Genomic DNA, 25,258 nt, shown 5'->3' on the forward strand with positions numbered 1-25,258 from the left:
ACAGGTCTCCCCTATGTCCTGTATCATGTTCAGCCTTGTGGGGAGCAGTTAGGCTGCCTGGCCCTCGGGGCCGGCATAAAGGTGGACAGATAGGGGCCAATGTGACCGTGCCCTACTGATGAGGACGACAGCTCCCTTCACAGTCCCACCCCTCGTGACTACCCTCCAGCCTCCAGCCCTGGTTCACACCCCTGCATGGGGCAATCCTGACTACTCTGCCTGCTGACTCAGTGTTCACCCCAGAGACAAGGCGTGTAGGCAAGCGCAGTGTCAAGGCAGGAACACAACCCACTGGCATTGCAGGGGCCTGGTAGGGGCTTGGAGTGCAGCTCAGGCTCTGATCTGAGGCAGGGGGATGGAACCAGAGCCTAGACTCACTAGAAAGAAAATAGAAAAAAAAAAAAAAGGACCATTCATCTGTCTTTAGACACCTCCACTCTCCTCCAGCACCAGCCTTCTGTTGATCAGAATTTGGAATGTGTTGTTGCTCTTGGGGATTTGGGTTTCACCGTTGCCAGCCAACTCCTTCCCTGTCCACCTTCTTCCCTCCTTCCCTTTCTCTCCCTCTGCCTTCCTCTTTGCAGGTCTGACTGAGTACCCGTTATATTCAAAGCACTGCAGCAGGGAGCATCCTGGCTCTAAGGAAGCTTTGGTCGGTGGTGGTCACGTATGTCGGCTTGATCCTTGCCTGTGCACAGGGTCAAGGTGCTGAGGTGCCACCGGGGTAAGACTTGAGCGGTCCACCGCGTTGTCCTAATAGACTGAGCTCGTGTGTAAAGAGCTGCCTGAAAGAAAGACCCTGGGGGCGGAGGGGGCAACGGAAGATGCCTCGGAAGACACAGGCCAGGAGAGGACACGGAGGCGGCCGTGGGTTCTCACCACTCCCATCCAGCCTGGCTCCGGAGCCGGCGGCGGGCAGACCCGTCTTGCCAAGTCCCACGCCGGTGCCGTCACTCCTCTGTGGGTCACCTGTGAGGTTTCTGCCAGCTCGTGTTTTCCTGTGGCCTCCCGCCCCCATCTGCTTTCATCTACAGCTTCTACCCTGTGAGCTCTGGACCACAGACTCCCTTCGGATGGCTGGACCTGTGATAAGTAACCTTGGGGGTCATCCAAGACTATGTTTTTTTTTTGCTATAAGTACCGACAATAAAAAAAAGAACAGCCCAGCTGAGTTCCTGCCCAAGGTTCCCTGAGCTGCCCTTACATTCTTATAATGCAGTGAAATACTCATCTTTGTGCTTTTCTTTCTCTGAACATTGCCCAATGTTCAGAGGGATCTGTAGTGCCCTAAGGAGAAGTGGAGGGTTAAAGCAATATGCCAAGACAAAACAAAACAACCCAGTGTCCCGTTTTTTAACATCCAAAATGAGATACTGAGAATAAAAAGGGATAGCATTTCGTCTATAAAAATAGAAGGGAGAAAGAACAGTGAGATAACCACGGCTGCTGCTGTTGACCTTCTTATTGTTCCCTGAACCCCGAGGCATTTCACACCTCCGGGCCCTTGTCAGCACTTGGCATTCAGTGTGTGATGCTGTTTCCCCCTGGGTTCTGCTTAGCAAGCTCAGTCCACCTCTGAAGACTTAATCTGGCTCGAAAGTATTCCTTTCCAAGAAGCTTTCCCTTAAAGTCCCACAGGGCTGGGCGCTACCCTAGCCTTCTTCTGGGCTACTCTCTGCTTACTTATATATACCTCCCTGCTTACATAGCTGTCCTCTCTTCTGTCTAGACTGTGAACAACTGGCAGGAGGACTGGGAGTTTATCTTCGCATGCCTGCTGTCCAGCATGGTGCCCAGCACACAGTCGGCAGTCAACCAAGCTGAATTACTTAATGCAGAATTCAGTTTCTAATGACGTAGCCTAACTATAGCTTCTGGTCCTAGGAGCCTAGCCACTGAGAACTAATCATAAATTCAAGCAAAACCAGTGCTGGACATTTCTGGTCCTCAACTGAATCACTCAGCTGCTTAGGTGACCCTAAGTGATACTGCAAAGGATGCAGCACTCTGGCAGCCTAAGAATTCTGTAGTCACCGTCACAGGGATGCCCTTCCTAGACGAGTGGCCTCACCTAGACCCTACAGCCTCCAAGGAGCAGTCAGACCTGGGCTGGGCTCCTCTGTGACCAAGGCAAAGCTTTATCATCACTATCTCTGGTCTTCGGTTTCTGTCTGTTGTGTGGTTGTGGGTCCTAATTAGAAAGCTTTTAGAGGTTCCTGGAAGGACTGTTACTGCTTAGCAGCACAAAGGGTATTATGTCACAGTGGTAGAAGAGCACGGCAAGGAATAATAAGGGCACTTATTCCCAGAAGCACATTGATTTAAACCACAAAAGCTCCTTGGAACAGGGCTTGAGGATTGTAAAAAGCCTGAGCAATCAACAAGCCCTGTGGGAGGGGAGCGTATGCCAAGCTCCCGCTGGAGAGTTCATTTGGTCATGGTTGGCGGCCGGTTGTGTCCCTCAGGTGTTCTCACTTGGGTGAAATTTCCCTGCTGGAAGGAGCCCAGCCCATTTGTGGCTTCCGGGGAGAAGCGGCTGTTAACTTCCACACCCCTGGCATAAGAAGTGAAGACTTGGCCTGAGCATAGCTCAGTTCACTTTTTATCTGTAGGATGAGGACCAGAGAAGGCAATGGCACCCCACTCCAGTACTCTTGCCTGGAAAATCCCATGGAAGGAGGAGCCTGGTGGGCTGCAGTCCATGGGGTCTCGAAGAGTCGGACACGGCTGAGCGACTTCACTTTCACTTTTCACTTTCATGCATTGGAGAAGGAAATGGCAAGCCACTCCAGTGTTCTTGCCTGGAGAATCCCAGGGATGAGGGAGCCTGGTGGGCTGCCGTCTATGGGGTCGCACAGAGTCGGACACGAGTGAAGTGACTTAGCAGCAGCAGCAGCAGCAACTCTGTTTGGAGAAGATCGTATTGTTAGACACTTGTCCCAGCCCTTGGCAGAGCCCAACAGAGGCCTGAGTCACCCTCCCAGCTTCAGGCTGCGGTGACGGGACAAGTGGTACCCAGCCCCAGGGCCCCACTGAGGGAGGGCCACGTAAAGTCAGTGCGGTTGGATGGAGACAAGCAAGGGTCAGTGCGTGAATTAGGGTTGACTCCTCACGTTGCTTCCAAGCCTGAGATGCGTGTGTGTGTGTGTGCACATGCTCAGTCACTCAGTCACATTTGACTCTTTGCAATACCATGGATTATAGCCCTCCAGGCTCCACTCTCTGTGGAATTTTCCAGGCAAGAATACTCAAGTGGGTTGCCATTTCCTCCTCCAGGAGATCTTCCCAACCCAGGGATCAAACCCACATCTCCTGTGTCCCCTGCATGGACAGGTGGATTCTTTACCACTGTGCCACCTGGGAAGCCAATGCCATATGAGAGACCAAAAAGAAAGCCAAGAACCGTCAAAGAACACCTACAAGGCGTGGTAGAAAAAAAAACCAATGACTAAAGAAACAGTAGTTAGAGAAGAACAGGAGAACCGGAAAAGTATACTATCATTATGAGCAAAAAAGAGAGCATCGAGGATATGAAGTGTGTAACAATCGTACTGAATATTGTACAGCAGCAATAAGCATCCTGTGTAAACCTGTAGTCTAATTTCCAAGGCTCTCTCAGTTCTTACAAAGCAACAGAATTAGGAGAAATAGGGATAAAGGCAATGCCAAAGAATGCTCAAACTACAGCACAATTGCACTCATCTCACACGCTAGTAAAGTAATGCTCAAAATTCTCCAAGCCAGGCTTCAGCAATATGTGAACCGTGAACTTCCTGATGTTCAAGCTGGTTTTAGAAAAGGCAGAAGAACCAGAGATCAAATTGCCAACATCCGCTGGATCATGGAAAAAGCAAGAGAGTTTCAGAAAAGCATCTATTTCTGCTTTATTGACTATGCCAAAACCTTTGACTGTGTGGATCACAATAAACTGTGGAAAATTCTGAAAGAGATGGGAATACCAGACCACCTGATCTGCCTTTTGAGAAATTTGTATGCAGGTCAGGAAGCAACAGTTAGAACTGGACATGGAACAACAGACTGGTTCCAAATAGGAAAAGGAGTACGTCAAGGCTGTATATTGTCACCCTGTTTATTTAACTTATATGCAGAGTACATCATGAGAAATGTTGGACTGGAAGAAACACAAGCTGCAATCAAGATTGCTGGGAGAAATATCAATAACCTCAGATATGCAGATGACACCACCCTTATGGCAGAAAGTGAAGAGGAACTAAAAAACCTCTTGATACAAGTGAAAGAGGAGAGTGAAAAACTTGGCTTAAAGCTCAACATTCAGAAAATGAAGATGATGGCATCCAGTCCCATCACTTCATGGGAAATAGATGGGGAAACAGTGTCAGACTTTATTTTGGGGGGCTCCAAAATCACTGCAGATGGTGACTACAGCCATGAAATTAAAAGATGCTTACTCCTTGGAAGGAAAGTTATGACCAACCTAGATAGCATATTCAAAAGCAGAGACATTATTTGCCAACAAAGGTTCGTCTAGTCAAGGCTATGGTTTTTCCTGTGGTCATGTATGGATGTGAGAGTTGGACTGTGAAGAAGGCTGAGCGCCGAAGATTTGATGCTTTTGAACTGTGGTGTTGGAGAAGACTCTTGAGAGTCCCTTGGACTGCAAGGAGATCCAACCAATCCATTCTGAAGGAGATCAGCCCTGGGATTTCTTTGGAAGGAATGATGCTAAAGCTGAAACTCTAGTACTTTGGCCACCTCATATGAAGAGTTGACTCATTGGAAAAGACTCTGATTCGGGGAGGGATTGGGGGCAGGAGGAGAAGGGGACGACAAAGATGAGATGGCTGGATGGCATCACCGACTCGATGGACGTGAGTCTCAGTGAACTCCAGGAGTTGGTGATGGACAGGGAGGCCTGGAGTGCTGTGATTCATGGGGTGGAAAAGAGTCGGACACGACTGAGCGACTGATCTGATCTGATCTGATCTGAAAGAACCACTTAGGACAAGGAAAAGGACCTTGAAGAATTCATATATCCCTAAAATCCTGAAGACATAGACTAATACAGAGGTCAAAGCCAGGCTGCAAGTCCCCAGAGCGTACGGCACCACGACAAAGCATAGAGCAGGCAGACAACTGCAAGTTAGTCCTTCTGGGAAACGTAATATCAGTTTAGGAAGGAAGCATGGCTCAACTGCCTTGCCTAGAACACCGGATGAGAGGTTGGAGTCCTAGAAGTACCTGACTCACAACAAACAGTCCAGGGCAAAATTAGAATTGTAAGAATTTAAGGATGAGGTAATGAAGGCAAAGAGTCAAGTCATGACTGAAGCAACTGAGCACACGCTGAAGGCAGCAGCATTTATTACTGTTTCCAAGCATTTGACGAGCAGTGGAAGGAGAGCTTGAAGGACTAATGAAATGGAGTTTTGTTGCTTTTTGTGTTTTTAACTTTGACCTCTCAGTGGATTGAGTGGGTAGAACAGAAATGAGGAAGATGCAAGATAAGAAGAGGATAATTAAGGAGGCAAGAGTCTTAAGCCCACAACAGAAGAGGGAATCAAGATTGTAAGTGGGAAGTTTAACCCCCCCAAAATTGTATTTATTTTTCTAAAATGAAAAGGGAAGAGAAAGTATTAGTAAAGAAGCTGTCCAGGTAAAGAGAATGAAGTTAGGAAGCAATGATTGCTTCATTTTCTCAGAAAAGAAAGCCTCAAAATCATCTGAATGAAAAGAATAAGGTACCTTCCAAGCCCAAGGTACCATGATTTTTACATCTTTCTGTTTACTTCACTAATCCGTACAGACCAGCCTAGACTGGTCTTAGAGACACCAGCTGAGTCAGCCAAGGTCACACATTGAGCAATGGCCAGGCTGAGATGAATAGCTCTGCTTGTGAACCATTATCACGAGCTGGCAGAGATCTTAAGCCTGTCCCAGTGGAAATTTCAAGCCCATACATGCAGTGCCCAATGAGTCAACAGCATACCATGTTGATTTTTAAAATATTCCTTGACAATTCTCGCATCATATAGTTTTGCTGTTAATTCATTTTTAAGATGTTTCTTTGGCCTCTACTGTAGGCGACACACAGTGCCCAATAAGTCCTCTTGGAGAGTATTTATTTCCTTCTCTAATGACATTTCCTAAATGGAAATCAGGAGTGAGAGGCTCTGGGCAGGATGTCCCAACATTCGCCTTCACGGGTGCCAGTCTGTGTCAAATCTCTAGGCTGCCTGCCAGACAGTCTTGTGATTGGACTGGAGAGTAGGAAATCATGTAAAAGTGAAGCAGGCGGAGGCCGGAGGCCAGAGTAGCTTGAGACAGCAAAGAACACAACAGTAAGATGAGCAGGACTAGGATCGGATTTTCCCATGAACACATGGAGGTGAGGAAAGATGAGTGGCCAGCGGGGAGCAGCACAGTGGAGATAGGAGGACTGCGTGTGGGTGTGAAACAAAGGAGGCAGGAAGCTTCCTACGGTTCACCCAGTGACATTTGTCTTAGTCAGGGTTAAGTTATGGAAGCAGAACCACTATGAGTATTATGGAATAAGGAATTTACTATAACAGTCAGATCAGACACAGTTGTGGGAGGAACTGGATAAGGAAAGATCTGAGTGGAGAATCACTGAACAGTCATTCACCAGCCCTGGTGTGTGTGAGCAAAGCAGAGCTCACGAGAGAGAAGAGTCTGGCTGCTGGCCTGGGGCCACTAAGGGGCTGGTGCAGAATCTTCGGAGGATGTTGGCTCTTCGTGGTTACCACCTCTGTGAGTTGGCGACAAAGCATCTCATGGTGTGTGGTGGGGGTCACAGAGGAGTGGGGAGGGGCAGGGACACACTCAAGCCTGGCTGCACCTGTGTGTCCCCCTCATGAGCTCCAGCCACCAGTGGCCTTGGGAGTGTGGTGGCTACTGCTTCGCAGCTGCCTCCCACAGTTCACACAACCTCACTTTTGGCCAACTCTCTCTAGAATCAAACAGGCAAGGGGATGCTGGGAAGTACAGTCCCCAGTGTATCCAAGGTGACCACTGAAGCTTCCGACTCTGATCTAGGAAAGACAGGAACACACTCAGCTCACAGATACACAGAGCCTCACATTTTTGGAGTTTCAAAAGAGCATATGTTGGGACTTGCCTGGCCATCCAGTGGTTAAGACTTTGCCTTCCAATGCAGGGGGTTGGGGATTCAACCCCTGGTCAGGGAACTAAGATTCCATATGCCTCTCAGCAGAAAAAACAGAACATAAAACAGAGGCAGTATTGTAACAAATTCAAGAAAGACTTTAAAAATGGTCCATATCAAAAAATCTTTTAAAAAAACAAACAAGGTAATGTAGAGAAGGAAGCTGACGGAGTACTTTTGTTCATTAAGACTCCGGGGTGCAAGTGACAGAAACTCTAAAACAAGCCGTCTTAAGTGAAAAAAGAAATCTTGAGGCTTTGGAGAGGGGCGGAAAGCTTGGGATAGCTCAAAGAATCCGAAGGAAAACGGCCAGGGCAGTCAGAGGGAACTTGACCCCAGGGCTCTCTTTCCTTGTTTCCATGTCTGTCTCTCACAGCCTCACCTCTCTGCACTGTGGCCTCACCCTCTCAGCCTTCTCGTGTGGTAGCTCTGGTGTTGCAGTTATACAGCAGCTTGACAAGAAAGGACAGAGTTTCCCCACCAGCTTTATTTGGAAAAATCCCTGGCTTTTTTGTTCATTGGTTGCTTTGTTTTAGATTGGTCATTAGATGAATCCCCATACCAATTGCTGTGGCTGGATGAGTAGGCTCTTGTTATGGTTAAGCTGGGGTCACATGTCCACCCCTGGGGCCCCGGAGGAATGGGCCAGGGCGCTCTGATTAGTGTATGGAGGGGGAAAGAAGCAGTTTCCCCAAGGAAGGCAGCTCGGCCCCCACGAGAGAGGAAGCAGGTGCTGGGCAGACAGGAGTAACCTTGGCGTCTCAGGGACTGAATGAAATGCTCTTCACATCTATGCTTCTCATTCCTACCCATTTCCTTTAACGTGAAGGCCACTGCGGCAAGTTTCTGCTTACTCTCCACTTGTACAGGGAGGGAAATATTAGCTTGTAAAAGGTTATGAGCAGATGATAACAATCAACTCAGAGACCTAGAGATTGAGCAGTTTGCTCAAGGCCACAGAATTACTTAAAAAGGAGAACTAGGACTCTCATCCTCTCCCAAGCAGTACATCAGGGGCCTGGTTTATAGAGCACGCTGTGGAGATTGGGGCTACTGTGAGACCATTTTCCAGAACCTAATCAGATTGCCTTCCTGGACCTGAAAGAACAGACTGGGTCCAGAGTGATTACTCAGAGGTCAAAGGATAAAAGACATGACTTAGAATCTGACTTCAAAATGGAGGCTGGTGGAGATGACTCATGGTGTGTGTGTGCGTGTGTAGACTGCAAGGTAAGAGGAATGTCACTGAAGTAATAGACATCTTTTCTAGGAGGAAAGGGACCTGAGATTAGGGTTTTGAATAACCTGAAAAAGGCAGGCAATTAGTTACCAACTCTGTTAGTTACTCAGTCGTGTCCGAATCTTTGCAACCCATGGACTGTAGCCATGGGCTCCTCTGTCCGTGGAATTTTCCAGGCAAGAATACGGGAGTGGGTTGCCATTTCCTCCTCCAGGGAAAGTTCCCAATGCAGAAATCAAACCCAAGTCTCTTGCATCTCTTTCACTGGCAGATGGATTCTTTAACGCTGTGACACCTGGGAAGCCCATTCATTTCACATTCGCTGTATCTTTTCTCCTCCTTACCAGGCATGATTAACACTTCCCTTTTTTAATGACTCTACAAAATCACCTCAAGAATGTGTGTTGTTGTTATTTAATGGCTAAATCGTGTCTGATTCTTTGCAACCCCATGGACTATAGCCCACCAGGCTCCTCTATCCATGGGGTTTCCCAGACAAGAATACTGGAGTGAGTTGCCATTCACTTCTCCAGGGGATCTTCCTGACCCAAAGATAAAACCCAGGTCTCCTGCATTGCAGGGAGATTCTTTACCATCTGAGTCACCAGGGAAGCCTAATCAACTCTAAACAGAATTTAAAATGTGCAGATAATCTAAGACATCTTATTAGCTAACAGTGTAATTGATTTTCCCTCTTCTACTTGTCTTTTATACTTTGTCAGTGGCTTCCCCACTTGACTGTATATCAGAATCACCTGAGCAGCTTAAAAAAAAAAAAAAAAAAAGCTTTCCAGAAACCAGGTCCCACCCTCATTTGCCCCTGCTCCCCACCACCTCCCACCTCTTCCCCCTGCAAACCCCCACCTCAATTTTGAGCTCCGTGGAGGATTCCAGCGAGCAGGAAAGAGAACAGCTCCTCCTGGGGCAAAGGGCTCCCTGTCCCTTTATCTTGCCTGATGCCCCACAACTGTGGGAGCAAGGCAAGATGGTCATCCAAGGATGTGTGCGTGTGGCTAAGTCACTTCAGTTGTGTCCGACTCTTTGTGACCCCATCGACTGTCATCCACCAGGCTCCTCTGTCCATGGGATTCTCCAGACAAGAATATTGGAGTGGGTTGCCACTTCACCGGGGGATCTTCCCAATCCACGGATCAAACCGGCTTCTTCTGTGTCTTCTGCATTGGGAGGTGGGTTCTTTACCTCGAGCGCCACTTGGGAACCCAGCAGTCCAGGGATACAGCTGTTAAATGGTGTTTTTAAGGCCAGACAACTTGTAAATTCTGGAACCAAGTGGACTGGGACCTGGACTCTTCTGGTCCTGATCCAGTCAAACGGGGCACCAAGGGCTTGGTCTTGACCCCTAAGGAGGAGTAAAAGAGGCCTAACTAATAAGGATATGTCTACTTCTGTCAGCAATTGAGCAACTGGGTTGGCCAAAAAGCTCATTTGGGTTTTTCCATACCCAAATGAGCTTTTTGGCCAACCCTGTGGTGTTGGAAAAGACTCTTTTTTTTGTTTGTTTTTGGAAAAGACTCTTGAGAGTCCCTTGGACTGCAAGGAGATCCAACCAGTCCATTCTGAAGGAGATCAGCCCTGGGATTTCTTTGGAAGGAATGATGCTAAAGCTGAAACTCCAGTACTTTGACCACCTCATGCAAAGAGTTGACTCATTGGAAAAGACTCTGATGCTGGGAGGGATCGGGGGCAGGAGGAGAAGGGGACGACAGAGGATGAGATGGCTGGATGGCATCACTGACTCGATGGATGTGAGTCTGAGTGAACTCCGGGAGTTGGTGATGGACAGGGAGGCCTGGTGTGTTTCGATTCATGTGGTCGCAAAGAGTCGGACACAACTGAGCGACTGAACTGAATAGTATTCTTAGGTAATATACAGAAATTAGCATGTCTGACAGGCAGAGCCCTTCCTCAAATATAATATTCATGGATTCTTTCCTTGCTGAATGAAGGTGCCATTTTTCCTGTTCTGACAGTTACTACTGTGTGACCTTTGGAAAGCTGCTTGACTTCGCTGTTTCTTGGTTTCCTCATTTATACACTAAGAATGATAGGCTCGATTCCTTTCTGTTCTTGGGCTCGATTGTTATATCCGAAGAGCCCTTGAGCCATGATGTGATTGCAAAGAGCTGAAAAGAGCCCTTTGTTTTCTTAAAGTCCATTGGGCAAACTTTTTACGTTACAATACGATGTAAGAAAAAGAGTAAAATATGGTGACCCCTGGAAAAGATGCGTTATGACTCAAGTAAACTGTGACTGTGACTCAAGTGAAAAATGAAAATGATAGACAGCGAAGGGAGTGGGAAGTGTGTGGAACAGAAGGTGGGAGGCTGGAATCCATGAAGGGAGTGCGGATGCCGCTGAAGGGTGCCTCGGGGGCTGGAGTTGACAAGACAGGGGTGGCAACAGTAAAGGTGGCTGATTCAATCCAATGTTGCCCGAGGTTGAAAATCTGAACTCGAATCCCTTCTGCCTCAGCGCTTCTGGAAAGGCTTAAGTTCATTTCCCCTAGATTTTCCACTGCAAGCCTGCTGCTGGTGCTAAGTCGCTTCAGTCATGTCCGACTCTGTGCAACCCTATAGATGGCAGCCCACCAGGCTTCCCCGTCTCTGGGATTCTCCAAGCAAGAACACTGGAGTGGGTTGCCATTTCCTTCTCCAAAGCATGAAAGTGAAAAGCGAAAGTGAAGTCGTTGAGTCGTGTCCGACTCTTAGTGACCCCATGGACTGCAGCCCACCAGGCTCCTCCGTCCATGGATTTTCCAGGCAAGAGTACTGGAGTGGGTGCCATTGCCTTCTCCGCAACTGCAAGCCTAGTGAGCGTGAAATAGGCGTTAGTGTCCTGAATGAATGAAGCACGAATGTTGGTCCTTGCCCAGCCTGGCTACTAGAGGTGGGAGAATAAACTCAAAATCTAAGAAGGGTAATTCAAAGACAGACATAAACTCATGAGAATGATGTCAGAAAGCCTAAAGCCCCTACAAAGAAGGGCCCTTGCCAACCACAGTCGGGGCAATAAGAAGGCCCACTGGGTCATGTTCAGAGCAGGAAGAGGGCTAGTCCTATAGCCTGGGAAAGAGCACAGTGTTGACAACTGGCAAAAAGACAGAGGAGTCATTCAGCTCCTAAGTGCTTGCTCTCTGTCCATTGCTGGAGACATGGGCAAGTCTCTGAACTCAGGGCCTGGCATGTCATAGGAGTACAGTGAAGGTTTGTTCCATAAATGGAGAAGGAATGGGAGGAGTATGACAAGGAGAAGGCTTTTCTTGAGCTTAACAGAGAGCCCAGGATGGTTGAAAGGGTCTTGAGTCTGCACTGTCACTTCATTCTGAATTGGGAACGGGAGGTCATTGTGGCAATCAGTCCCTTAGGAAACTGACCAAGATGGAGGTTGTAGGCAGGGAGTTTGCTGAGTGCCCTTGGCACCCGCACCTATGGGCGACTGGCTGCTGCTGCTGCTAAGTCACTTCAGTCGTCTCTGACTCTGTGCGACCCCATAGACAGCAGCCCACCAGGCTCCTCTGTCCCTGGGATTCTCCAGGCAAGAATACTGGCATGGGTTGCCATTTCCTTCTCCAATGCATGCATGCATGCTAAGTCGCTCAGTCGTGTCCGACTCTGTGTGACTCTATGGACAGCAGCCCCCCAGGCTCCTCTGTCTACTGGATTCTCCAGGCAAGAATACTGGCATGGGTTGCCATTTCCTTCTCCAATGCATGCATGCATGCTAAGTCGCTCAGTCGTGTCCGACTCTGTGTGACTGTATGGACAGCAGCCCACCAGGCCCTTCTGTCCCTGGGATTCTCCAGGCCAGAATACTGGAGTGGGTTGCCATTTCCTTCTCCCAGTGGGTGACTGGAGGGAGTAGAAATGGCAGAGGGATGAATTGAACTGTGATGCAGATGTAATAAATGTCTCAAGTCAACCCTATGGGATGGTTTTTCAGAACTGGCTCACCTTGAGGACAGGGGGACTGGGTCTTCACACTTCCTCATCAGCTACTTGCTGGATACAGGCTATGCTTCTGGGGGAGATGTGGTCTTGGGCCACCTGTGAACTATCAATCAGCCCAACGGTTAAGGGAATGAGTGACTTAGTCTTGAAGAAAGATGTGTGGGTATACCACAGCGTCCACTATGAAAATTAATCCAATGTCCTCATTTTAGAAATGAAAACTGTCCAGAGAGAAAATCTTGTATCTGGTAAGAACAGAGTCAGGACACCTCTCAAAGGACAACTAGAAAATTCCCATAGCCTTAGTGTACATGAAATACGGTGTGGGATTTGACAGAGCTATTGATACAGATGAGGAGAAATGGAGATTAAATCAGTGCTTCCAAACCTAGCAGTCTCAGAATTATATGGAGGGGTAATAGAATGCAGATTCCTGGGCCACATCTTCAGAGATTCAGTTACTGGAGTGGCTGGGGAATCTGTATTTTAACAGGTGCCTACCCAATTTCTATGTAGTCTATCTCCCAGCCTGTGCTTGAGGACCAGTGGCTAAGTTAACAGAGCCCTGGGTAGATTCCACATTGTTGAATAATCTGTACTTAAAATTATTGCTAAAGGATGTCCCTCTGGATGGAACTCTCAGGTGGGTTCAAGGGGATTCCTACTAATCTTTGTTTTACTCAACACATTTTATCAACAACTTGACAACTTTTAATAAGATATATATCCAATAAAGAGAATTTCAAAACTAGGAGAGATTGCTAATACTTTGGATAATCGACTCAGGATTTCAACATGTGACTCCTTAAGTATGACTTTGTAGATTGATATTTATTGACACTGAGAAGGTTAAATGAGAGGAAGCAGCAGAGAGGCAGTGGGATATGGTGGTTTAGAGCACAGACTCTGGAACCTGATGGACTCTATGTATTCAAATCCCAGCACCATCAATTACTCAGTGTGTAGCCCTGAGCAAGTGTCTTATATCCCTGTGTCTCAGTTTCCTCATCTGTAAAACAGGGACAATAATACGTAATCATAGTATTTACTTCATAGGATTGTTTATTGTAAAGATCTGTGGACTAATATGTATAAAGAATGTATGACGGTCCCCAGCAGAGAGGAAACACTGTGTTACCATTTGGTGTCATTATATGTAATTGTTTCAGCTATCTATTGCTGCTGTAACAAACTACCCCCGAACTTAATGATTTAAAATGACAATTTATTACTTTTTATGATCCTGTGGATTCTATCCCTTGGTACTGACTGGGACTCTGGGATAACTGGAAGGACCAAAATGACCTCATTCTCAATAGTTGATCATTGACACCAGCTGGCATAATAGAATCTTTGAAAATGGGGCCCATGAATTTCCATTCTAATAGCCCTCCATATGATTCTGATGACAGCTAGGTTTGAAAACCAACTGTGTGTTCTCAGACACCAGTTTCAGTTCCCCAAAGGGCTGTCATGCTTCATGGTATGATGGTTGGCCCCCAAGAAGAGGCTTCCAAGAGATGAAGGCAGAAACTGAGATCTCTTTAGGCCCAGCCTTGGAAATTACCTTGTGTTACTTCCCTATATTCTAACCTTTAGAACCAGCTGCAGGCCCAGCCCCGGAAGCAGGGGAGAGGAAATAGACCCCACCTTTCAATGAGAAGAATAGCAAAGACTTAGCAACCATCTTTAATTTATCACTCAATCCCACTTTTGTAAAACTAAGTGTGTGTATTTGTAAAACTTTGTGTGTGTGTGTTTATGAATAGAAAGTAATGTCTAGAAGAATATATCCCCAAATGTAAACAATAGTTATCTTTTAAAGGGAAGGGTTACAATATTGTTTTTATTCTCTTCCTGTTTTGCTTGTTTCCCTGAATTTTCCGTGATGAGTGTATATTATTTTTTTTAAAGTAATTTCCATTTTTTGAAACAAAATGATGATCTCAATATTAATATGAGCCAACATGGTGATGGTTCTACCCCCAGAAGAAAAACCTAGCTCAGATTCACACAGCCTTAAAAAAATCAGAATAGCTAAATCTGGAGCAAAGTTCCAGTCCCAATCCCCCAGCCATCAGACCATACTGAGAATTATGCACTGGGTTTTGAACCCCCAGAAAGGGAAGCAAAGAGAAACACAGCATATCAACGTGCCAAAGGGCTGACAAAGTGTCTGTAAACCTTCTCTGGTGGAGAAGGACGTAAGGACACTGGGTGGAAGGGAAGAGGCTCAGAGGGGACACGAGAGAATGAACCAGGCCAATACTCTGTGTGTGGGAAGGCTGCCATGGGGGAGGGGTGTTATTGACCAGGGTTCTTGATTTCCTTCATCAACAGAAACTGATCAGAGGCTGAACAAGAAATTCGGGAAAGGCTTTATCAGGGTCCCTGCTACAGCAGAGAGATCAAGAACAAACAACACGTCCCCTTGCTTGCTTGCTCCCCAAGGCTGGATGAACTGGTTCCTTATATGGGGTGAGGGTAAGGATGTGTTCAGGGGTCAGACTGGAGGGGTGGCTTAGGTGGTTTGCCCACTCCTCTGTGGTGCTGTGTGCAGGGGCAGGCGCAGTACCCTGCTTTTGCTCCCAACCCCCTGTTGTTGCTCCTGGCTCTTCAGAAGTGGCTGTTAGGCCTTTTAGTCTTCTCTTTTGTCCAGAATTTTCCCCGACTGCCTACATGCACAGCAGTTATTTTTAATCCCTTATTGTTTCTTTTCATTTTCTTGCTCAAGGAGCCTTTATTGCAGCACCGCAGCAAAGGGTGCCCGGTCCCAGGCCCGTCACAGAGCTGCCAGCTCTGGTTTTGTCTGTTGTTGTCTCGTTGCTAAGTCGTGTCTGACTCTTTGGCGACCCATAAACAGAGTTAGGAACATCGAATGGAATTGACACAGAGGTAGATTTGAGATTTTTCATATGAATAACTCCCTAGACTATAAAAGTTAGAGCTGGAGTGAGCCTTTAGGATGGCTAAGGTAAGCTCTCCATGTGGAGGCCAGAGGCCCACATCCTGCTTTGCGAAAGTGCCTGAACTAGACCCACCGGGTCCTTTCCAAACCCCGAGTTGTGTGGGTAGAGGCTAGCAGCCCACTCCAGTGTTCTTGCCTGGAGAGTCCCAGGGATGGGGGAGCCTGCTGGCTGCCGTCTATGGGGTCGCACAGGGTCGGACACGACTGAAGCGACTTAGCAGCAGCAGCAGCAGCAGGCCTACAGGAGAGTGGGAATAAAACACACAGACATTTAAACCTTACCCTACCTGAAGGCAGTGGCCTGAAATAAATGAGCTCTTGAGATTCCTTTTATGGGTCCATAAATGGATATTGCCTTTGATGTGAAAACATCATGAATCAATAAATATTATCAAGTGAACGCTAGATGCATGGCAATGTCCTCAGTATTCAGGACATTGGTCTCTCAACCTAAGGCTTTAAAGTTTAATAAAGAAGAAAGATATACAATCACCGTATAAACTTAACACTCCTAAACACAGCCATTACCAGTGGGAGTGGCAAGGGCCCAAAGAGTAAATGGTTGATTTGTAATAGCCTAGAAAGCTTGCGGGGGAAGTGGGGATGGGAGCTTTAGGCTGTGACTATGATGTGAGAAATGAGAGGGATGGGGGCTGAGGCCAAGGAAGAGAGGCCTTGCCCCCCATCTTTGTGTTAATGTGAACGTCTTTGGTGGAGGAAAGAAGCTGCATGCCAGCCTCCTGGATTGGGTTTTCCTAAAAATAGATCACATGCTATCTTTATTGACAATTATGATCATTATAATCACCTCCATTTACTAAGGACATACTGTATGGCCATTTCTTTACACGTATTAACTCATCACATTTGTTTGATGACCAGGTGAGGCCATGACTATTATCTTCAGGGTTCGGGGGCCCTGAAGAACTAAGGCTGACCTCCTCTGGGGAGCCTGCCCAGCTCACCGGAACCCTCGCCCCTGCCCCAGCGCTGGCTCCCAGCAGCCATCTGTGTAGCTTGACTGCACTCCTGGACTTGGCTGAGTCAGCACCCTCCCCCAGGCATCTGGAACTGTGTCCGAAGAGTCCAGGCTTTCCATGAAGTGGGAGCTGTGAGATGGGAAGGCAGGCCACTGTGGGCGACCATGTTCTGCTGTGTTAAGAGAGGGGGAGAGATGGACAGGCAGACAGACAGAGAACGCAGTTGCCCAGAGAGCAGCAGAGAGCGTGGTCCCTGGTGGGTAGCCACTCACCAAGTGTGGTCTTCCTGGGGCCTGGATGCCTTGCCGCCCTCTGGTGTTGAGAGACAGCCCTATATCTTTATGGTACATTGACCTTTTTCACTTATCCTAGCTTCAGTGTCTCAGAGAAGGCAATGGCACCCCACTCCAGTACTCTTGCCTGGAAAATCCCATGGGCAGAGGAGCCTGGTAGGCTGCAGTCCATGGGGTCACGAAGAGTCAGACACAACTGAGCGACTTCACTTTCACTTTTCACTTTCATGCATTGGAGAAGGAAATGGCAACCCACTCCAGTGTTCTTGCCTGGAGAATCCCAGGGACGGGGGAGCCTGGTGGGCTGCCATCTCTGGGGTCGCACAGAGTCGGACACGACTGAAGCAACTTAGCAGCAGCAGCAGCTTGAGTGTATATTACTGACAACTAATAAGATCTTACTAATGCTGTTGTTTTGTCCATCTGTTAAATAGGGAGCCAGGCTTCTGGGAATTATTCCGCAGACCAGTGGTTAGGACTCTGCGCTTCCACTGCAAGCGGCAAGGGTTCAATCCCTGGTCAGGGAACTAAGATCCCGAAAGTGGCAAAAAAAAAAAGAGCCAGGCTTTTAACTTTGTGTTTGCTTGTTTGTCCATTGGTTTACTTGACTGCACCGGGTCTCAGTTGTGGCATGCGGGGTCTGCAGTTGCAGCATGAGAACTCCTGGTTGGGGCATATGAAATCTAGTTCCCTGACCAGGGATCAAATCCAGGCCCCCTGCATGGGGAGCACAGTCTTAGCCACTGGACCCCCAGGGAGGCCCTTGGACTTAGCTTTGTGCACCTCCAGAGTGCATCCCTGGGGCCCTCTAGCTGCTTTCTGTTCGCTCCAGAGTGGCAATTTTAGGATAACATTTCCTCAAAGGAGGTTTAGTGGGACAGCTGGCTCTTTGCTTCGTCAAGGTGGCTCTGGTGCCACTTAGGTGTCAGCAGGCTGCCAGCTGCCTGAGGAGGGCAGGGGTCTCCTAGCAGCAGTCCAACTCGTTCATAAGGTTCAGTAGTTGCCATCATCACATTCTCCCTAGAACGTGCGCCTTTCCCATAACGTTGCTTCCCAGGTGTCGATGGACACAGACCAATGGACACAGACCCGGCTGCCCTGCCACCCCGGCCCCTGAGCCTGCCCTCTACATGCTGCTGTCCCTCACCCATCACAACTGTGGCTCTGGCCACCCCAGACAACCCCTTCTCGAAAGCCTCCTCTTGACCTCTGCCCACAGACTCCCCACCTGATTAGAGTCACCCTGACCCTTGTAACCGTGTCTACGAAAGCTCTGATGACATACCTGGGCTTTCGTTTACTTAGCAACTTGGCTCCCACTTCTACCTGTGTGGGCAGGGTCTGTGTCCTCCCTGATTTCTGTGTCTCTAGTTCCTATCATAATGGATGTCACGGAGCTAGTATTTCCTAAATGTTCGTGGAGTGAATGACTGAATAAATGAATCATCAAATCATCGGCGTTTCTTTCCTTCTCCATCTGACGTACCGACTATGCTATGTTTTACTTCACTAATGGTGTTTCTTTTAGGACCATTTTTGTCCTCCCTGGTTCTTTTTCTCTTTGTCCACCTGAAGGACTGTAAAGCGAAGGTTTTCTTCCCCCTTTCCTTCTCATAACTGCACAAGGGTTTGCAAATAGTTGGTGTGTTGATTCATGGTGCCTGTGTGTGCTGCATCTATTTTACAGAGCACAAAACAATAATCTGAGTGCTTATTCTCCAGTGGAAGTTTCCCAGATGCCGATGCCGTCTAGTTCTGTCCCCTTCTTTCTGTGTGGCCGGCCACCTCCTCACTGTGGACATAGTCCAACAAAGGGCTTTAGCGTCAACTTGAGTGAACTTTGGCTTAAGCAACCCAGACAGGACTTTACTCAGATATTTAGAAATAGAGGCATCTATTTAATAATCCTACCAAAACTTGGGGGCAAATCTATCACTTCACCTTCCTGTACTTTCGAGCTCACCTAAACGGAGCAATCAGGAACCTGAGTGGCTGCTAGGAGATCAGACTATCCCCGCCAGTCAGGCAGCGGGTGCACAGAGCGAGGTGGGTGAGCCCCCCCCACCCCCACCCCCCCGGGGCCATGCACATCCTGCCTTTGCCCCCTACTGCTGTAAACCCTTGTAGGCTTTACTGTAAGCTGTGTTTTCTTTCCACTCTAAGGCATAGAGAGTGGCCTAACAAGATGGGATTGGAGCAGACAGTCAATGAGGCTAGAGAGGACAGGAGTGAGAAGGGGCTTGACAGCCAGGAGGGGTCTTGGTGAGGGGCCCTTCGTGTGTTCTCTTGGCCGCCACGGCCTCATGGTGTTGATCTCTGAGCTCTAGGGTCTCTGGGCTGCATCAGCTCCCTCCACTGTCCTGGATCACATTATCTTTTTATAAAGTGAGCCAGGACATCCCCAGGAGATGAATACTCTGAAAAGAAACTCACAAGGGACAAGAGCTGAGATTTAAGTGCTTATTTTATGGCAAGTGTGGTGCTGGGTTTGTCTCTTTTTTTTTCTGAGATGGAAGTCACATTCTTTTTTATTTTTTAATTTTCAATTTTGTAAGTCCTCATTAATTATGTTGTATACATAGTAGTTTGTATGTGTAAATCCCAGTCTCCCAGTTCATCCTACACCCCTGCCATCCTTCATATTCATACGTTTGTTCTCTATGTCTCTGTCTCTATTTCTGCTTTGCAAATAAGTTCATCTGTATCATTTTCTAGATTCCACATATAAGCAATATTATATGGTATGTGTTTTTCTCTTTGTGACTTACTTCACTCTGTATGAGTCTCTAGGTCCATCCACATCTCTGCAAATGGCACAATTTTGTTTTATGGGCTTCCCTGGTGGCTCAGAGGTTAAAGCGTCTGCCTGGAATTCGGGAGACCAGGGTTTGATCCCTGGGTCGGGAAGATCCCCTGGAGAAGGAAATGGCAACCCACTCCAGTACTCTTGCCTGGAGAATCCCATGGACAGAGGAGCCTGGTAGGCTACAGTCCATTGGGTCGCAAAGAGTCGGACACAACTGAGCGACTTCACTTTGATGGCTGAGCAATATTCCACTGTATATATGTATCACATCTTCTTTATTCATTCCTCTGAGTTTGTCTTTCTTTCTTCCTTTTTCTCTCTCTTCTTCTTCATCATCTTCATATTCTTTTTTTATTGAAGAACATATCTATGAAATTTTATAGATGTGAAACTAGTAATAATGAGACCTGCACAATTAGTTTCTTTTTGCTTTATGTGGCCTGCTAAACGTTGTTTAAGATTTCAGGGCTCCACTGCGTTAGCCAGATGCTTGTGAAATTACATGGCTTTTTCATAGGTATTAAACATGAAAGGAGGACTTCTGGTATTTTTGGACTTCTATGAAGCTCTGGTTTTGTCACCAGTATCCTGAGTCTCAATCTATTTCCAGAGCTGCAAACTAAGTTGAAGGCTTGAGACTGAAAATTTGGGGGTAAAATAACCTTAATGGTCCACCCAGTTCTGTTCTTCCCTTTATCCTTGTCACATCTCCCAGCCTTCCTTGGAGTTAGATACAGCCAACCGTTAAATGTCTTCCAGAGGAATGTGAGCAGAAGTGCTGTGTGCCTTGCCAGGCCTGCACCTTAAGACCTGGGTCTGTCTCCTCCCCAGTCTCCTCTCCCCTCTCACCCACCAAGACCCTGACAAGGCAATGATGCAACCTTGATTAAGCAGATCGTATCAAGGCCTAGGGAATGGAAGAGCAACAAAATGAAGTGAAGTTGGATCCCTGAGTGATCACGTGAGGCAGAACCAACCTGGACTGTTAACTGAAGAAGACCTAAGTTCAGTCTTCTTAAACATATGGGATTATTGAGGGGTCTCTTTGTTACTCATCTATAGCCTTACTCTAAGTAATACAGAAATTGATTCCAAAAGCATGGTATTGCCATTATAAAAACTCAAAATATATGTCATTGTCTCAGTGGTTAAGAGATAAGAAAACTGACATTCTTTACTGGAAATCCAGTGTCCTTGTATGCAGAGGCAAAAATATTTGACAAAATTGTCATCTGCGATACTTTGAAGGACAGACCACTCGCCTACTAAGCCCCTAATTCCAGAGGAAGTAACTGTAAAATTCTATTGTCAACATGTACTAGTTGCTCCTTCCTGTAAGATATTACAAGTGCAGGCAAGAAGTGGCCAGATTACCGAGTATGACCAGAATTGTGGATTGTTACAGAGTTAGAAAAGTCAGTTGCTTCTTTACTCAAAACAAGAAGAGAAAATTGTAGTTGTTCAAAGCATTTTTCAAAGGCTCATTAAAACTTCTCAGCCAAACCAAGCGCCAGGACTGTGCCAAAGATAAGACTGAGGGTTTAAGGGTTTGTAGCGCAGCCTGTTGTTTCAGATGGACTCAAGGTGCCTGTGTGTGCTCATTCGCGTCCAACTCTGAGACTTCATGGGCGGTAGCCCGACAGGCTCCTCTGTCCATGGGATTTTCCAGGCAAGTGGGTTGCCATTTCCTCCTGCAGGGGATCTTCCCAACCCAAGGATTGAACTTGAGTCTCCTGTGTCTCCTGCATTGGCAGGCGGATTCTTTGTCACCGAGCCACCTGGGAAGCCCTGGACTTGAGGAAGCCATCACTAAAATGAGAGAGAAAAGCACTTATTGACTAAGGAAGCAAAGAAATAAAGCAGCTTGAAGAGCTATGTTCAGAGAAGAACTTGGGAATGGTGACTGGCTCGTGGAACTGACCGAAACCTTCTCAGTTTTACAAGCATTGCCAAAAAAAAGAGAAGCCCCCTAGAGTCAAGTGTTGAAGGCATAAAGCAACCCTTGGACCCCGTGTCTGCACCAGCAGGAAGCTGACTATGAAATCTGCTTAGCTCCAAAGAGGGCTTAACCCAAAACTCAATCCAAAGTTTAGATGTTATGAGAAAGGAGAATACATAAAGAAGAAGCTCCCAGAAGACAAAGCCAACAGCCTTGAAGGAAAATGGCCACATCTTTTCCATACTCTTTTACCACTTCCTGCCAGCTTGGCCATTGCTCATTCATTTTCATTGCCCGTAGTGTTTCGTTGTAAGAATATGCCATAATTTATTTATCCATTAGATCATTGGTAGCTATTTAGATTGTCTCTTTTTTTTTGCTATTATGTTTGGAACATTCTTTTACATGTCTCTTGGTGCACATGTGGACAGATTTCTCTGGGGTACATTCTTAGGCGTGCAACTGATGAGTCATATAGTACTCAATAGTGCCAAACTCTCTCAAAGTAGTTGTACAATTATACTCCCTCCCGCACTGCATTTGTGTTCCCTTTGTTTCATACGCTTGTCTATATTTGTTAGTTTAAGATATTTTTTAAATTTCACTTATTTATTTATTTGGCTGTGTTGAGTCTTAGTTGCAGCAAGCAGAGTCTCCCTTGCGTCATGCAGGCGGGACTTGCCTTGCGGCCCTTGGGCTCTCTAGTTGTGGCATGTGGGTTCAGTAGTTGTGGTGCATGGACTTGGTTGTTCCAAAACATGTGGGATCTTAGTTCCCCACCAGGGATCGAACCCATGTCCCCTGCATTGCAAGGCAGATTCTTAATCACTGGACCACCAGGGAAGTCTCAGTTACTTTCAGATATTTTAACTGATCTGCTGATCTGTTGGATGTTCAGTGGTGTCTTACTGGGGCTTCAATCACACTTGGGCCTTCAGCCTTATTCACATGAGGTTGAATATTTTGGCATACTGTTTATTGGCCATTTGGATTTTCCCTTTGGTGTCCATTAAAGGGGCACCAAAACTTTTCCATAGAGCTGTTGGGTTGTCTATCTCTTTCATGTTAATTTTTAAGAATTCTTCTTTGTAACAATCACTTACATAATGTTGCAAATATTTTCTCTCATTTTATGGCTTATCTTTTCACTGTTTATCTGGTCTTTTGGTGAACAGAGGTACTTAATTTTAATGTGGTTGAGCTTAAGTGTTTTCCATTCCTCATTATGTATCCCTCTCTATCTATGGTTCCCATTCAGAATCTCTGAGAGATGATTTACCTCGTTGGCCAAACACAGCACAAAGCAGTGCGGCTGGATGATCCTCTCATGTAAGACCATCTCTTAGGTCCTGGGAATCCGTGGATGTCTGCTTGAGGGTCAGTGCCGATCTCTGGCCCATTTGCCGTCCCTAAGATAGGAAGTACCATTTAAAACAGTAAGTGATGGGAACAGGAGGAAATTAGACACAGGATAAATATGCAAATCAAGAAATACTACTCACTGACAACAAAACTGTTAATAATATACATCTAGAAATGAGAAAATAAACAACAGAAAACAGAAATTTTATCATTCTATGGAAATTTGTATCTCAGTTATTTGGTGATTGGATACATAATAATAATAATCCATCCTAAAAATGTGGTTTGTAGAGAGCTTATTGATTAAATTATGTGACTCCAGAGTCCATGGGGTCACTAAGAGTCAGACACAACTGAGCGACTTCACTTTCACTTTTTACTTTCATGCATTGGAGAAGGAAATGGCAACCCACTCCAGTGTTCTTGCCTGGAGAATCCCAGAGACAGGGGAGCCTGATGGGCTCCCGTCTATGGGGTCGCACAAAGTTGGACACGACTGAAGCAACAGCAGCAGCAGCAGGGTTATAGCCAGGAAGTAATAAGCTTAACCCTTCATATAAGTATGTTGAAATGATAACTACAATTACCATCTAAAGGTAGAAGTCCAAAGTCTAGAAAAATGAGAGTCAGTGAGTTCAGATTCGCCTGTGTTCCTTCAGGAAATCTCCAAGAGAGAACTTGACTGAATGGACATGAACATTCCTGTCACCCCAGGACGCTTTGTTTCAATTTTAGAAAGTAACTTACTCCTACCAAAAGTTCAGACATGGAGGGGAGCTGATGGGGACTTGTGTGGAGAAAATTGCTCTGTGGGCAAAATCCAGACAGCCAGCATATCACGGGTTTACCCAGCACATGAGCGTGTATCGAATGCCTGCCATGTGACAGATACTCTAGTGGACACAAAGTTGAAGACAGAGTCCCTGTATCAGTTAGGACTCTTCCTGTTACAAGTCACCCCATAAGCATTTTTTTTTTTTGGATTATGCAAATGGAAGTTGAGAGGTAGGGCAGGCTTTGGGGTTGAATCATTCAGTGGCTCCCAGGTCACCTCCGCTCTATGCATGGGCCTCCCCTTCAGACTGTCTTCCCACATTGTGACAAATGACTCTTCTAGATACCAGGACTTACGAAAGAGAGGACAGCTTTTATGAAAGTTCACTTTTAAAAGCATAGACCCATTTTTCCCAGAATTACCTAGCAAAATTCACCTTATTTTCCAGTGGTGAGATCAGGTCACATGCTCTGTTCAAAACCAATCCCCATATGGAAAGAAATGTCAGGCTCTGACTGGTTCTAAAACCCAGGCCTAAGCAGGATAGGATTACAACTAGGCAATACAAGTCCCTCTCTTTAGCTAGAGGGTGGGGGATCATCTTTCCCCTAAGCTAATGGACCAGAGAGTAAATGCTTGATTAAAAATAGGGACGCAGTTAGGGAATGGCAGAAAGGATGCTGTGCCATCTTTCTATTACAGTCTCCACCTGCAAGGAGCTTACATTTTGGGAAGACAGGATTATTATCTACTCATAATGAAAAATGATATGAGAGACACAAAGTGCAATGGGAGACTAGAGGACACCATTTATCCTGATAACACCTGAGGGATCAGGGAGCTGGCTTTGCAGAGATGCATTTTCTAAGGATGCTGAAGTAGAAATTCATGTAGGTGAAGGGTGTTGGATCCAGAACGTAGGAAGGCAAGTGTGGTTTAGAGGAAGGAGGCAGGAAGTTAGTTAGAGTCATAGTACATTGAAACAATCAAGTAAAAATATCTGGAGAAAATTTGGGACTAGACAGGGATGGAGAGGTTGTGTTGGAAGCCATTAGTATAAGAGAAATGATAGTAAGAGGTACATTTTAGTGTGTGTGTGTGTGTAAGTCTCTGTTATATCCAACTCTTTGGACTGTAGCTTGGCAGGTTCCTCTGTCCGTGGTATTCTCCAGGCGAGAACATTAGAGTGGGTTGCCATTCCCTTCTCCAGGGGATCTTCCCAACCCAGGGATCGAACTCGGGTCTCCTGCATTGCAGGCAGATTCTTTACTGTCTGAGCCACCAGGGAGGCCCACATATATATTACATATACATATACATTTTATTTTATTATATATTATTTATATGTTAAATATTATATATTTGTCAGACCGGTTCTAAACACTCTGTTGATATTCTTTCTTTTGATTCTCACAATCTAGTACAGATGTTCTCGTCTTGATTTTACTAAGAAGGCAACTGACATTCAAAAGAGTAACTTACCAAGGCCATCCATGTGATCAATAGATGAATAGGATTCAAATCCAGATAGTTCAGGGGTCTGGGTGCTGGAGCTATGAATATAGATGAGGTTATTCAGAAATGTGTTTCCAGTCCCCATCTCCAAATGCAGTGATCCTCAATTTATCTGGATCTGGATTACTTTTTAGTAATATATATTTTCTAAAGTATTTTGTTGTCATTGCTTTCCCCACACCCCCAACATTACCTTCTGACTACAAGCCGTTGAGCAAGCCAAAGCAATAAGAAAAAGTGTGAGTAT

The 25,258-nt window shown here is 46.4% G+C and overlaps 1 protein-coding gene across 1 annotated transcript in view; it reads left to right on the plus strand.

Annotated features, from left to right (window-relative positions):
• Positions 1 to 18,561: 18,561 nt before the first annotated feature.
• LPGAT1 (lysophosphatidylglycerol acyltransferase 1) overlaps positions 18,562 to 25,258 on the plus strand; it is a 142,198-nt gene continuing 135,501 nt past the window's right edge. The window contains exon 1 of the mRNA XM_027565662.1: positions 18,562 to 18,660. The gene's annotated coding sequence lies outside the window, so the exon portion shown is untranslated. The remainder of the gene's footprint in view (positions 18,661 to 25,258) is intronic.

This window comes from Bos indicus x Bos taurus, chromosome 16 (genome assembly GCF_003369695.1).
Source record: "Bos indicus x Bos taurus breed Angus x Brahman F1 hybrid chromosome 16, Bos_hybrid_MaternalHap_v2.0, whole genome shotgun sequence".
NCBI classification, from domain to species: Eukaryota; Metazoa; Chordata; class Mammalia; order Artiodactyla; family Bovidae; genus Bos; species Bos indicus x Bos taurus.